The sequence below is a fragment of the Carassius gibelio genome, chromosome A13 (genome assembly GCF_023724105.1).
Source record: "Carassius gibelio isolate Cgi1373 ecotype wild population from Czech Republic chromosome A13, carGib1.2-hapl.c, whole genome shotgun sequence".
Classification (NCBI taxonomy): domain Eukaryota; kingdom Metazoa; phylum Chordata; class Actinopteri; order Cypriniformes; family Cyprinidae; genus Carassius; species Carassius gibelio.
The window spans coordinates 12553467-12567634 of NC_068383.1; the positions used below are offsets into that span (position 1 = coordinate 12553467).

Here is a 14168-nt window from a genome sequence, read left to right on the forward strand (position 1 = left end):
TCTCGGTTATTGGACCATAACTAAGGTAAAGGTAAAACTCTTAGACTTGTCATCCCACTGGACTACATAGACCATCATGCCTCTCTTCTTACCAGGTATTTTACTGAACATCTTCTGGCTGACAGTACAATCCACACAGTCATTTGTTGCGGGTACTGTTGCGTTTCATTTGAGAGGACTTCATAGCTTATATTTGTTCCATCACTGAACATAAAACATCTCGCAAACCAACAATCCTTCTGCATTCTGTCAGTATTAAAAACAGCAGAAGTTACTTGATAAGCTCATTTACCTGTGATTCATTTTATTTTTGCTGACAGATTATGAAACAGAACAAATATTAATATATAAAACCTTTATGTTTTTAAAAAGTAAAGAGTAGTTTAAGGCTTAGTTTTTTATATATATAATAACTATAATCATTATTTTTGATGTACTGGCATTATTGAATCTATAAATATTATACTAAGAGATGTATGTGAAAACAATAAAGTCTTCTTTATGTAAAACACGTTTAATTGGTTTCTTATTTTGACTGTTGTATTAACATGAAGTACCCCATATCAGGAAACCAGAAATCAAATTCTTGACATTAATGTTTAAATGTAACATAGTTCACAATGAAAATGATTTGCTAACCCTCATGTCTTTATAAATCTGTATGACTGTTCAGTTATTTTTGTGGAAATCCTAATTATTTTCATGCATTATTAAAAATACACTCACCTAAAGGATTAATAGAAACACCTTACTAATACTGTGTTTGACCCCCTTTCACCTTCAGAACTACTTTAATTCTTTGTGGCATTGATTCAACATGCTGAAAGCATTCTTTAGAAATGTTGGCCCATATTGATAGGATAGCATGATGCATCTTGCAGTTGATGGAGATTTGTGGGATGCACATCCAGGACATGATGCTCCTGTAAATTCTGTCTCTACCATCTGAATGTGTCAACAGAAATCGAGACTCATCAGACCAGGCAACATTTTTCCAGTCTTCAACTGTCCAATTTGGGTGAGCTTGTGCAAATTGTAGCCTCTTTTTCCTATTTGTAGTGGAGATGAGTGATACCCGGTGGGGTCTTCTGCTGTTGTAGCCCATCCGCCTCAAGGTTGTGCGTGTTGTAGCTTCACAAATGCTTTGCTGCCGCATACTGGATGTTTTTCCCTTTTCACACCATTCTTTGTAAACCCTAGAAATGGTTGTGCGTGAAAATCCCAGTAACTGAGCAGATTGTGAAATACTCAGACCAGCCCGTCTGGCACCAACAACCATGCCACGCTCAAAATTGCTTAAATCACCTTTCTTTCCCATTCTGACATTCAGTTTGGAGTTCAGGAGATTGTCTTGACCAGGACCACGCTCCTAAATGCATTGAAGCAACTGTCATGTGATTGGTTGATTAGATAGTTGCATTAATGAGAAATTGAATAAGTGTTCCTAATAATCCTTTAGGTGAGTGTATAAAAGTATTAATTTCTTCTTAAAGCTAACCCCATTTGTCCTCAAAAACCAGCTATTTTTCAGAATATCTTCTGAAAATAATATCTTCTGTAAATGATGACAGAATCTTCATTTCTGTGAATGGTTCATTAAACATCATGAACCAGGTAATGTCTGATAAATGTATTTTTATTTTATAAGAAAATACTGGATGTTTGCTAATAAGCATTCAAATCTATGATCAATTTTGCTTATCATTTGTCTTAAACTGTGTGTCACTGTGCATGTTTAAGTACAGGAAATACTATAAAATGAAATATGTGTGCCCTACTCTGCTTTGGTAAGTAGGGAAGTATATCAGCCAGAAGGTAAGGGGCAAAGAGCAGCACTGTGTGCCCTGATTAAGATGTATTATTGTCAAGGGAGCACTACACACTCTCTCTCTCACACACAAACACTGAGTCCTAATGTCTGCTCTTTGCTTTTTACTGCAATGCAGCACATATTGGGATCCTGCTGAGAGCAGTCTGAATGCCTACCTGACCAAAAAACACCCAATCCATCAATGCAAACATCAGACCTAGAGGAACCAGAGGCCCTATAAATCCTTGTATGCCTCTCTTTCTCTCTCTCTCTCTCTCTAACACACACACACACACACACATTTTTTATTAAAACCGCATCTTCATATTTATACCAATCAATGCAAGAATGTTTCATAGTGGATGTGGCTCTCGTCCCCTCAGACCTATAATATTGTTGGAAAATGAAGACTTGAAAATGTAGCACTGTTCAAAGACAAATAAAGTTATGAAATGCTGAGGTGGAGAAATTCTGAGCTTTCTGCTTATGGCTTAAAGTGATCTCTGCCAGAGGAATTTCTTGCAGAATGAGGCAAAAGAACGTTGTTTTAGCTGCTATTTAATAATGCCACAAGCTCTGCAGACTTCTAAGAATTCACAAAATTCTAAAATTTAATACAGAAAAACAAAATCAGTGAACTCTCATGCACCACAAATATTTGTCCAATCTAATGCTCTTTCAGAGAAAAAAAGCTTCACAAATGAAATATATACAGGTTAGTGCATATATGTGTGTGCGTCAGGTGCTGATTGTGATTACGCATTATGGGTACAGACAGAATGTGTGTGTGAAAAGGAGGGGACAGAGTCAGTTCCTCAGAGACTCATCTCCATGGTGACACGTGTGAACCACGTGTGAACCATCACTTCTATTCTAATATCAAAGACAATCGTCCACATGTTCTACAACCTGTCACAGAACCTTGAACGGTTACCGAGCTATATATATATATATATATATATATATATATATATATATATATATATATATATATATAACTACAACTCTTATCAAAGTAAACTGACAAAATCATATTAACATTTCAGTTAGCACCTAGAAGTAATATTAATAGTAAGATTCAGACCTAATAAAGGGGTTTAGAACTCAATGAGAGTAATTTTAAAAAGTACTAATTCATAAATCCAAAATATGATCCTGGTGCAAAATCGCATACTACAGCAAAGTGCTTCTCACCACACCTTCAACAAATACGAGCAAGTCACACATAGATGCAAGGCCGCTGACAATGGAACACAAATGGAAATGTCTTTGATTCGTAAGCTCATTTACAGGATTAGGCAATGGCAACAGGGCGGTTCTCTTTTCAGGATCTTTAATAGACTTATTACATTTTGGTGCTAAGCCACAGCAGACACAAAAAGATTTTAAAGCTTACGTTTCATGTACACAAGAAAAGTAAAGACTGCTTCAGAATGACTCAAATATTACTCACCACACTGGCTCTCATTCGACTTGCAAGACTCCAAGACAGCAGCTCATCATAATCATTTTATACAAGTATGAGGCAGACTTTTGAGTAGGATAGAGACAGCATTATTTGGGAGGTGAGATTTTCAGAGATTTCACAGGGACAGCATTGATATCAACACCTGTTCCTGTCCCTCAGCTCCACGAAACCCCTGGATATGAAAAAAGTCACATCTGTTTGCCATAATCTCAAATCAAATTTCCTTTAATAGCATCCTTACACCCCGAATAGCAATACGACATCATTAGCGGTGATTGCTCAGGCAAGCATCACTACTGTTAAGCAAGTATTAAACTTCAGTGCATACTGTAACTCCTCGCACATGTGCTAAACATAAGAATTACATATCAAACTGAAAAAATTTCAGATGTCAAATAAGAAATTGATTTAAAAAAAAAAAAGCCTTAAAGGGGACATTGGATGCAAATTTCACTTTTACATTGTATTTGCATATAAATGTGTCCCTGGACCACAAAACCAGTCTTAAGTACATTTTTCAATTTTAGATTTATGCATCATATGAATAATGCTAAATACTGAGAAAATCGTCTTTGAATTTTTCTAAATGAATTCTTAGCAATGCATATTACTAATAAAAAAGTAGGTTTTAATATATATACAGTAGGAAAATTACAAAATATCTTCTTGGAATAGTCACTTAATATCCTAATGATTTTTGACTTCAAAGACCCATACAATGTTTTTTTTTTTTTTTTTTTTTGCTATTTCTAAAAAATATATACCCTAGTGACTTAAGACAGATTTTTGGTCAAGGGTCACAAATGTGTCTTAGCATCCTACAGTGATAAAAATATATTTATTTATTCCCTAAAAAACTTATAACAGTCACAATTATCAGGTCGTTTTGATTTTCTGAGCAGTATGAGGTCATATTGCTTATGTAGCTTTGGAGCCGCTGCTGTGATGCTGTACAAATGATTTCAGTGTGAAGTTACGCTGACGCAAAATCTGCGATGTGAAACTGGCATAAGAGTCTTCATTTTCTCCTGACATCAGAGCCACTGAGGATGCAGTGGATTAGTTTTGAAAAACAGAAAAGAGGGGTGGGGTGAGCAGTAGCTCATTATCATTTAAAGAGGCACGCACAGAACAGGTCACAGTGAACAAAGTTCCTCTTCAGGAACTCGAGCTGCGTAAAAAGCGCTTTGGGGAACGCGCCCAGCGTGCGCGACTCTGAATATCGTGTGAAATCAGACCAATGGAAGAGCGTGACGTCACCGGCGGAGTGACGTAAGCGACCAGGAAGCTATAAAAGCACGTGCCACGCAGCTGGCGTCAGCTTCGCGTCTCTCAGCAAGCGCTCTGTGTGTGATTGTCAAACTGTTTGTCTGTGAGTCTTATTTACTGTTGTCTGTCCAGTTTAAGAGCTCCTAGACAATGCCCAAAAGCAAGGCGAAAGTTAAACACTGAGATCTCCAGGTCGTGGAAACGACCATTCTCGGCCCGCCTCTACATCCCCTCGTCAGACTACTATGGGAACGTAGTGGGGATGGGAGAGCGCGGTTATAGAGCGATGCCCCGGGTGGAACAGACGCTCGCGAGCTATCTGTCCCCCGGTGGGGCGTCGTCTCTAAAGGCCCCGGCGTTGCCCTCAAAGCCACTAAGAACAACATCGGCTTTGGTGGGCAAAGGGTATGTGGCAGCAGGTCAGGCTGGTGCGTGTCTGCACACCATGCCGGTGTTACAGGCGTACCAAGCCGATCTGCTCAAGGAGCTAGATGAGGGAGAGGAGATCAAGTCCCATGATATCTCAGAGCTAAGAAGGACCGCTGATCTCTCCCTCCGCGCCACCAAGGAGACCGCTCGAGCGATTGGGCGGTCCATGGCAGCTATGGTGGCCGCGGAGAGGCACTTATGGTTGACCCTGTCCGATATGAAAGAGCGGGACAGGGTCTGCCTCATGGACGCCCCGATCCAGCCGACTGGCCTGTTCGGCGACGCAGTCAATTCTGTCGTCGACAGATTTCAGGAGGCCCGCAAGCAAGCGGCGGCGTTCCATAAGTTCCTCCCTCGTCGCTCCCTCGGGGCATCTGGTCGGGAGATGCCCCAGCCGCTCCCTAGCTCCTCGTACCGCGAGGCCCAGAAGCAGAGCATCGCCTCTCGTGCTCCTCCGCGTCGGGAACGAGAGTCTCGACGACGCTCTCGGCCGAGGACTTCCCAGCCCAAACAAGATCTCAGGGCGGTTATTGAAGCTAAGAAGTCCTCGGCCAAGAAACCCTGACGCCAACAACCCAGGGTTTCAGAGGGCAGCCTCTGCTGGGGTAGAGCGGTACACACCGCAGTACACGGTGCCCGTCTCCCCTCAGCGCCCTCTGGGGGCCGGTCTGCTAACCCTGCCAGTGATCCAGGGCGCAGCAGGTCCCAGCGAGCATCGCTCTCAGTATCTTCCGCCCGTGCGCGTAGCGGGGCTGAGACGCTCGCCGCCCCTGCGGGGGCCTCTTACACCAGAGATCAGTCTCGAGAGACTGATTCCCTTAGTAGATTATTTAGCAGCGTGGAAACTACTGCCAAATGTATCTCGATGGGTCCTGCACACAGTAGAAAAAGGCTACCGCATTCAGTTCGGCTCCGTGCCGCCAGTATTCAATGGGGTCGTTCAGACAGTAGTCGGCCTCAGGCAGGGTCTGGTTATGGAACAGGAAGTGAAAACCCTATTAGAGAATGAGGCCATCGAGGTGGTCCCTCCTCAAGACAGGGAGTCCGGATTTTACAGCCGGTATTTCATAGTTCCCAAGAAGGATGGGGGGCTGCGTCCGATTCTAGACTTGAGGGTCTTAAATCGTTCAGTTATGAGACTAAAATTCAGAATGCTCACAATCAAGCAAGTTGTAGCGCAGATCAGGTCCCAGGACTGGTTTGTCACGATAGATCTCAAAGACGCATATTTTCATATATCCATCCTTCCACATCACAGGAAGTTTCTGAGGTTCGCTTTCGGGGGCGAAGCTTACCAATATCGAGTACTTCCCTTCGGCCTTGCACTCTCACCCCGCACGTTCACAAAATGTGTAGACGCGGCTCTGGTCCCCCTGCGCATGCAGGGCATCCGCATTCTCAACTATATCGACGATTGGTTGATCTTAGCTCAGTCAGAGCAGGCTGCGGTTCGGCATCGAGATGTCGTCCTCGCACATATGGGGGAGCTGGGTTTGAGACTGAACGCCAAGAAGAGTGTACTTTCTCTGGTTCAGAGAACCACCTATCTAGGCGTAGTATGGGATTCGACCACGATGCAGGCACGATTGTCCCCTGCTCGTATCGAGTCGATCTGCATCTCAGTCGAGAGAGTCAAAGAAGGCCAGTCACTCACTGTCAAACAATTTCAGAGATTGTTGGGTCTGATGGCAGCTGCGTCCAACGTGATACCTCTTGGCCTGCTGTACATGAGGCCCCTGCAGTTGTGGCTCAAGACCAAGGGATTTTCCCCGAGGGGCAATCTACTTCGCACTATCAAGGTCACGCGGCGCTGCCTACGTGCCTTAGATGTATGGAAGAAACCTTGGTTCTTGAAACAGGGCCCGGTGCTGGGAGCTCTTTGTCGCCGTGTAACGCTAGCGACAGATGCATCCCTCACTGGTTGGGGTGCAGTCATGAGTGGCCACCCTGCCCGTGGTCTGTGGAGCGATCGCCATCGAACATGGCATATCAATTGTCTAGAAATGCTAGCAGTTTTTCGTGCACTGAAGCACTTCCTCCCAGACCTAAGGGGTCACCATGTGTTGGTGCGCACCGACAACACATCGGTGGTCTCCTATATCAACCACCAGGGAGGTCTGCGTTCGCGCCCTTTGTACAAGCTGGCGCACCAGATCCTGGTGTGGTCCCAGAGCAAACTCCTCTCACTAAGAGCAGTATATATTCCTGGGAAACAAAATGTGGGAGCAGACATACTGTCGAGGCAGGGGCCGAGGCCCGGGGAATGGAAACTTCACCCACAAGTAGTGAAGCAGATATGGAGAATATTTGGCAGGGCTCAAGTAGACCTATTTGCATCTCAAGAGACGTCTCAATGCCCCCTTTGGTTCTCTCTAGTTCATCCAGCTCCTCTGGGACTGGACGCTATGGTACAGACCTGGCCGAGGCTTCGTCTGTACGCATTTCCCCCTATTGCTCTGCTCCCGGGAGTTCTGGCGAGAGTGCGCCGGGACGGGGTCCGTCTGTTGTTAGTAGCCCCGTTCTGGCCGGGCCGAGTATGGTTCTCAGATCTAGTCTCGCTCCTCGACGGCTCTCCGTGGGAGATACCGATCAGGACAGACCTTCTCTCGCAGGCGCAGGGTACGGTAATTCACCCTCGCCCGGAGTTGTGGAAGCTGTGGGTGTGGCCCCTGAGGGGGCACAACTTTTAGCAGCCGGTCTCTCAACCGAGGTTGTTGAGACCCTTCTCCAATCCAGAGCTCCCTCAACGAGGAAACTGTACGCCCTGAGGTGGAAACTCTTCACCTCATGGTGCAGAGACCGCCAGCTAGACCCAGCACACTGCCCGATTGGTACAGTTCTGGAGTTTCTACAGGCTAGGCTCTCTGCAGGGTTGACCCACTCCACGCTGAAGGTTTACGTGGCGGCTATTGCGGCCTACCACGCCCTTCTCGATGGCCAGTCTTTGGGAAGACACCCCTTAGTTACACGTTTCCTCCGCGGTGCGCTGAGGCTGAAACCTCCAGTACGGTCCCGTGTTCCCCCGTGGGACCTGGTCGTGGTGTTAGAGGCAATGTGCAGACCCCCATTTGAACCTATTCAAGATATCTCAGACAGACATCTTACACTTAAAACCTCCTTTCTGTTGGCTATCACCTCTCTGCGGAGAGTAGGAGACCTCCAGGCCCTCTCTGTGGCCCCTACTTATCTTGAATTTGCACCAGGCATGACTAAAGCGTTCATATACCCTCGAGCGGGATATGTTCCTAAGGTTCCCTCTGTTACACCACAACCTGTCGTACTGCAGGCCTTCTGTCCTCCTCCCTTTCGGGAGCCCGACCAGGCGAAGCTAAATTGTATGTGTCCAGTTAGAGCGCTGGACGCATACGTCCACAGAGCTGCCCTGTGGAGAAAGACCGATCAATTGCTTGTATGCTACGGTCCCCCCAAGAGGGGTTTTCCTGCTTCTAAGCAGACTATCAATCGTTGGATAGTCGAGGCTATCAACGCTTCCTATGAGTCCTCTGGTCGTCCCCCGCTGTCGGGAGCCAAGGCTCACTCTACCCGGGGTATGGCGGCCTCCAAGGCCTTCTTAGCAGGTGTATCCATGCTGGACATCTGCAACGCTGCGGGATGGTCCACGCCCTCCACGTTTGTCAGATTCTATGGCCTAGACATGCCAGTCACTCCAGGCGCTTCAGTCCTCCTGACCTAAGCTGTGCTCTTCGGAGACACACTAGGCAGGGGTTTGGTAGTCTGGCGGCGTTGGTACTCGTTCCCCAAAGCGCTTTTGACGCAGCTCGAGTTCCTGAAGAGGAACGTCTCTAGGTTACGTATGTAACCCTAGTTCCTCGAGGGAACGAGACGCTGCGTCTCGGAGCCATACCCCCCGGCACCCCTGCCGGCGCTTGCTGGTACTCGAAGCTGACGCCAGCTGCGTGGCACGTGCTTTTATAGCTTCCTGGTCGCTTACGTCACTCCGCCGGTGACGTCACGCTCTTCCATTGGTCTGATTTCACACGATATTCAGAGTCGCGCACGCTGGGCGCGTTCCCCAAAGCGCTTTTGACGCAGCGTCTCGTTCCCTCGAGGAACTAGGGTTACATACGTAACCTAGAGACGTTTTTGACAAGGTAAAAGGGTGTTGTTTTACACGACAATTGAGGAATTTTAACCAAATATGTTGCAGACATTTCATAAAGACCCTAAAGAATCATACCAACTTGTGGACAATGGGCATCTGATATGAAATGTCCCCTTTAAGGTGCAGTCACATTTACTGTTGTTTGGCAAATGTTTGCAAACAAAATCCAGTCACAGGCATCCATGCAATCAATAATTGTGTTTAGTCAAGCTATTTGGTTAGAAAGTTTATTCAGTGTGAGCTGTGCTTCATACATTACAACACTTGACAATAGACAATGATCCTGCTTATGTGACCACACCTTTAGACTGAATGAGAAAACATAGTATCACAGAGATTTGTCTATTTTAAAACCACCTACTGTAGTAACCCCCAAGAACACCCTAGAAATGGCTTGGCAACCACATACAACATCCTACCATCATAGCAGCTTCATCTCACTACCCAACAAGATTTCCTAAAAATATGCTTCCTATGTAAGTTTTACAACTAAACTTGATCAAATCAACCTGACTTCACAAGGTTACACCAACAAATATAATTTTCAAGGTTTCAGCCACATAAAAAAATGTTTGTTAAAGGGGGGGTGAAATGCTCGTTTTCACTCAATATCCTGTTAATCTTGAGTACCTATAGAGTAGTACTGCATCCTTCATAACTCCAAAAAGTCTTTAGTTTTATTATATTCATAAGAGAAAGATAGTCTGTACCGATTTTTCCCGGAAAAGAGTGTCTGGAAGCTCTGACACAGATCCAGAGGCTGAAATTTAACAAGAGCAGCATCAGCAACGACGTCTCTATGTGGTATGTACTAAAACTGTACTGTATATATTTGCTTAGTGGTTTTGGAAAATGACTAAATTCCACTTTATGTCGTCTTTTTTTTTTTTTTTTTTTTTTAAGCTGTACATGTGGAAAGTGCAGTTTGATGACAACATCGCATGTTGTTTACTTGATGTGCTTACACGCCGATAGCTAAGTTAACAACACAGAGATATTTGAAGCAGTTTTACTCACCGCCTGCGGTTCCAACACACGATCGTGACCCTTTTTCGTTGGGACTGCATTATCCTTAAGAAATAAACGATGTGCAAATCCGGCATCAAACTGGGCCTTGTTTGTAAAACAAGCATCTTCGAAATGCAGGGAACAAACAAAAACACTTGCACAACTCCGTTGATGCTCTGTAAAAATAAACTCCATCCACTGGTCCCTTAAAGGTGCTGTAGGGAACTTTTGTAAAAAAAAATATTTTTTACATATTTATTAAACCTGTCATTATGTCCTGACAGTAGAATATGAGACAGATAATCTGTGAAAAAAATCAAGCTCCTCTGGCTCCTCCCAGTGGTCCTATTGCCATTTGCAGAAAGTCATGCGCTCCCGGTAAAAAATAACCAATCAGAGCTGTGGTCCGTAACTTTGTTTGTGTTCAAAATGTAGAAAAATGAACATAATAAGCGAGTACACCATGAATCCATTTTCCAAACCGTGTTTTTAGCTTGTCCTGAATCACTAGGGTGCACCTATAATAAGTGTTTATATTCGGACTATTTTAGATTGCTTCGGGGGTACCGCGGCGGAGTAACCAAGTACCTTTGTGATTCTTCATAGACATGAACAGAGAGAAGTAGCTCCGGCTACGATGTTCTTCCGCAAGATGCAAGCAGTTCTGTTTATTAACCGCTAGAGCGTCAAAAGTTCCCTACTGCAGCTTTAATGCTGTTTTTTTTTTTTTGGTAATCTGTGCAAGGTTGTCTTGCCCTGGCAACCAAAAACACACTTCTGTGACATTTCGCAACGCTCTCGCTCTGATCAGTGAATGTCTGTGCTCAGCCTCTCAGTGCTCTGCTATACGGGAGCGCGCGCTCTTCCGGCAGACGCGCCCTTAGGAGCCAAATAAGGAAATTCGGCTCCATCTAACGTCACACAGAGCCATGCTCGAAAAAAACTTTCCGAAACTTGTGACAAACCGGAAGGGGTATTTTTGGAACAAAAATATTTTTGGAACAAAAATACTCCAAACGTACAAATTAATTTTTTAAACTTTGGCCATGTTTAGCATGGGAATCCAACTCTTTAACAGTGTAAAAAACTCAGTATGCATGAAATAGCATTTCACCCCCCCTTTAAGCACCAGACCAGTCTGGCATAAAAACAGCTCAACCAATGATGTGAAACAGGGGCAGGTCTGTCTATTTGTTTGACCAACAGTAGATGGAAACCTTATTTACAGTAAACCATATTTTCTGAATTTATTAGTTCATGAATCTCTCTTCTTATTCCGCTGTCTTAATGTTTTCTGGTATATGTATCCAAACTGTAAATTGTCTTCTATTTTTTTTTGTGTGTCTCCCTCTAGACAGACAGAAAGAGATATGCGGCATATTAGCCCAAACACTTATTACCTCCTCATTTTCAGATTAACTGCTCGACAGAAGCAATCAGCAAGCACAAGTCACTGTAATTATCCAGGAACGATAATAACAGAACTGAGGGATGTTACGACTTTCATCACAGCTCTCCACAGAATACAGATGCTCATGCCCACAGACATTTAGCATCGGACAAGTGAACATCTTCATACTTCCTGTCAGAAGATTAGAGAGATGAGAAAACCCTGAACCTTGAAGAACTGAGAGGTTTAGGATTAAAAGTCTGACAGAACACAACAATCAAACCTCTTTTAGCACATTATGAAAAGATCACAGTGCAGCGACTCGACACATCTTATCCCTGAACCCTAAACAATGACCATAGATCAAATTTAATAAAGCACATTAGAGAAGCTTAAGCTGAAATCTAAACTATTTGATTCACATTCACACAAGCACTGAGCCACACAAGCTAGTCAGGGGAAATGTGCAAACAGCTGAGCACATTCTGAAATAGGTTACATTACAGGGGAGTGTGTGTATGTGTAGGCATGAACACTCTGCACTATATTCGGAAGACCCTCTGGAATGGCATTGATGATGCCTGGAGCACCTGTGGCCTTGTGTCTCCCATCCTGTGCTCGTAGCACAGGGCACCCAGCTGGGCCTTTGGAGGCTGAGGACAGGACTGGGCTCTAAGCCAACAGAACACAAAGATGCTGAAAGCCAGTGGGGAGTCTACGGAACTCATTCAACCCTGCTGTCAATAACTTTATGACATCATCTACACTGACTTCTAATTGGACCACAGAGCCAGAAATAGTGTTCGCCTTGACTTGGTAAGGTGAACATTTGCGTCACGGCAGTGTACCAAGATGGTTGGCAAAGTCATGCGGGGAGATGAGCCAGCCTGTAAGTACTGGGAGAAATGATTACTGTAACCCTGATATAAAAGACGGGGTGAAAAAGGAGAGTCATGGTAAGGGAATGAAAGAAGAAATGTATTGCATAGGGAACAGGAGTTCAAAGGTAGACGGAGGTACATGTGGATAACAAACAAAGAGAAAGGGTAAATATAAGAGCAAATAGGAGTACACGTGCAAACAAAACTAAATAAATATGTAAGAAATTAAGCTATTCCCAAACTTCTCCCCACAATTCCAAAAATGGGGTCAGTGAGATAAAAAAGGGAAATAAAATAGTAATTTTATTCAGAAAGGATGCATTAAATTAACTATTAGAAAACAATTCTGTTTCAAATAAAAACTTATCTTGCTTTTCAAAAATCTGAAAAAAAAGGAAAAAGAATCACAGCTTCCATAAACATATTAACTAGCACAACTGTCAGCATATTAGAATTATTTCTGAAGGATAATATTCTATTCGACTGTATAGACACAAATTTGTTGTTAATTTAAATGAAAAGTCGCAAAGTGTACAGAACATTACAAAATATATCACATAATATAAATTAGTTGTCACTGAATAAGAATATGTGAATAACTCAATTTTGACAAAAAATGTCAGATAGAACCTTATAATTCCAAGGGGACGAAATGTAAATATATTAAATAAATAATTAATTATAAATATTAATATAATTCATATAAATTGCCTTGATAAGTATTAATATAGTGCATAATATTTAATATTTAATTATCAAGATATCTTAATTTTCAGTTTTTGTTTTTAAAACCTAATTGTATTGTAACCTTACTTTCATCTTAATGTCATATTTAAAATATCCTTTATTTTCTTAGTTTCCGATATCATTTGTTTTGCCCCTTGATATTGGGGGAAATGTGACCTGGACATTTTATTATTTATTTATTTGTGTATGTGTGTGAGATTCATATGTATATGATATATAGCTTTATCTGTTACATGCTCTATTTGTGTCATAACATTAGCCCATTGGATGTGCATTTTTAAATACACATCCAGCCTTTTCCATTACAGGAAAGGGCTTCCATAATATGGTCTAGCAAGGATAATCCGTCCCCTTTCACCATCTGTTGGCCCATAATCACTGCAGCTGGATGGCACGCATCAGAAACTCACTGCTATTGTCTTACATCTCTCCCCATTACACCTGAGGACTCATGTCTCCTGAATGCAGAACACCTCTGAACAATCCATGAAAACATACATAGACTAACATGGTTGTGCTGTAGTAAAGCTTCTATTGTTGACATCACACATACTATAACATCATCTCCGCTGATTTGTGTCACATATCTTTCCACATGGAGCTAAAATTCCCAGAATGCATTCAGCCTAATGTAATGATATTGAGTAGATGGATATGAGCCCAGACAGGCCTGCTGAACAGGAGCAAGACCGTGGTCATATTGTTTCCGCATCCCTCAGTGTTAGCACTGAGGGATGCTACCCTACACCGCAAATCTCGTTTGTCTCCCACACAGAAAGTCATACCATGCTAGACAGAGAGAGAAAAAGGAATGAATTGCAATGAGGGATGGAAGATCTGCAGCACAGCTGAGAGACACTGGAGATGAATTGGACAGAGAATAGCATGAAGAATATGTGATTTTGATGGACAGTTTTACTCCCATGGTGCAATGCAGACAATAAGACTTATTCCTGATTCTCCCCAAGGACTCGTATTGCACACACAGAGAGAAAAGGGATAAAACCACATTAACAGCAGACACACATCTTTATTAAATTAAC

At 43.3% G+C, this 14168-nt stretch overlaps 1 protein-coding gene across 1 annotated transcript in view; it reads right to left on the bottom strand.

Moving 5' to 3' along the window:
• The window catches only part of LOC128026185 (heme-binding protein 2-like), a 136278-nt gene that overhangs the window by 24526 nt on the left and 97584 nt on the right, over positions 1–14168 (bottom strand). The gene's annotated exons all lie outside the window — the stretch shown is intronic.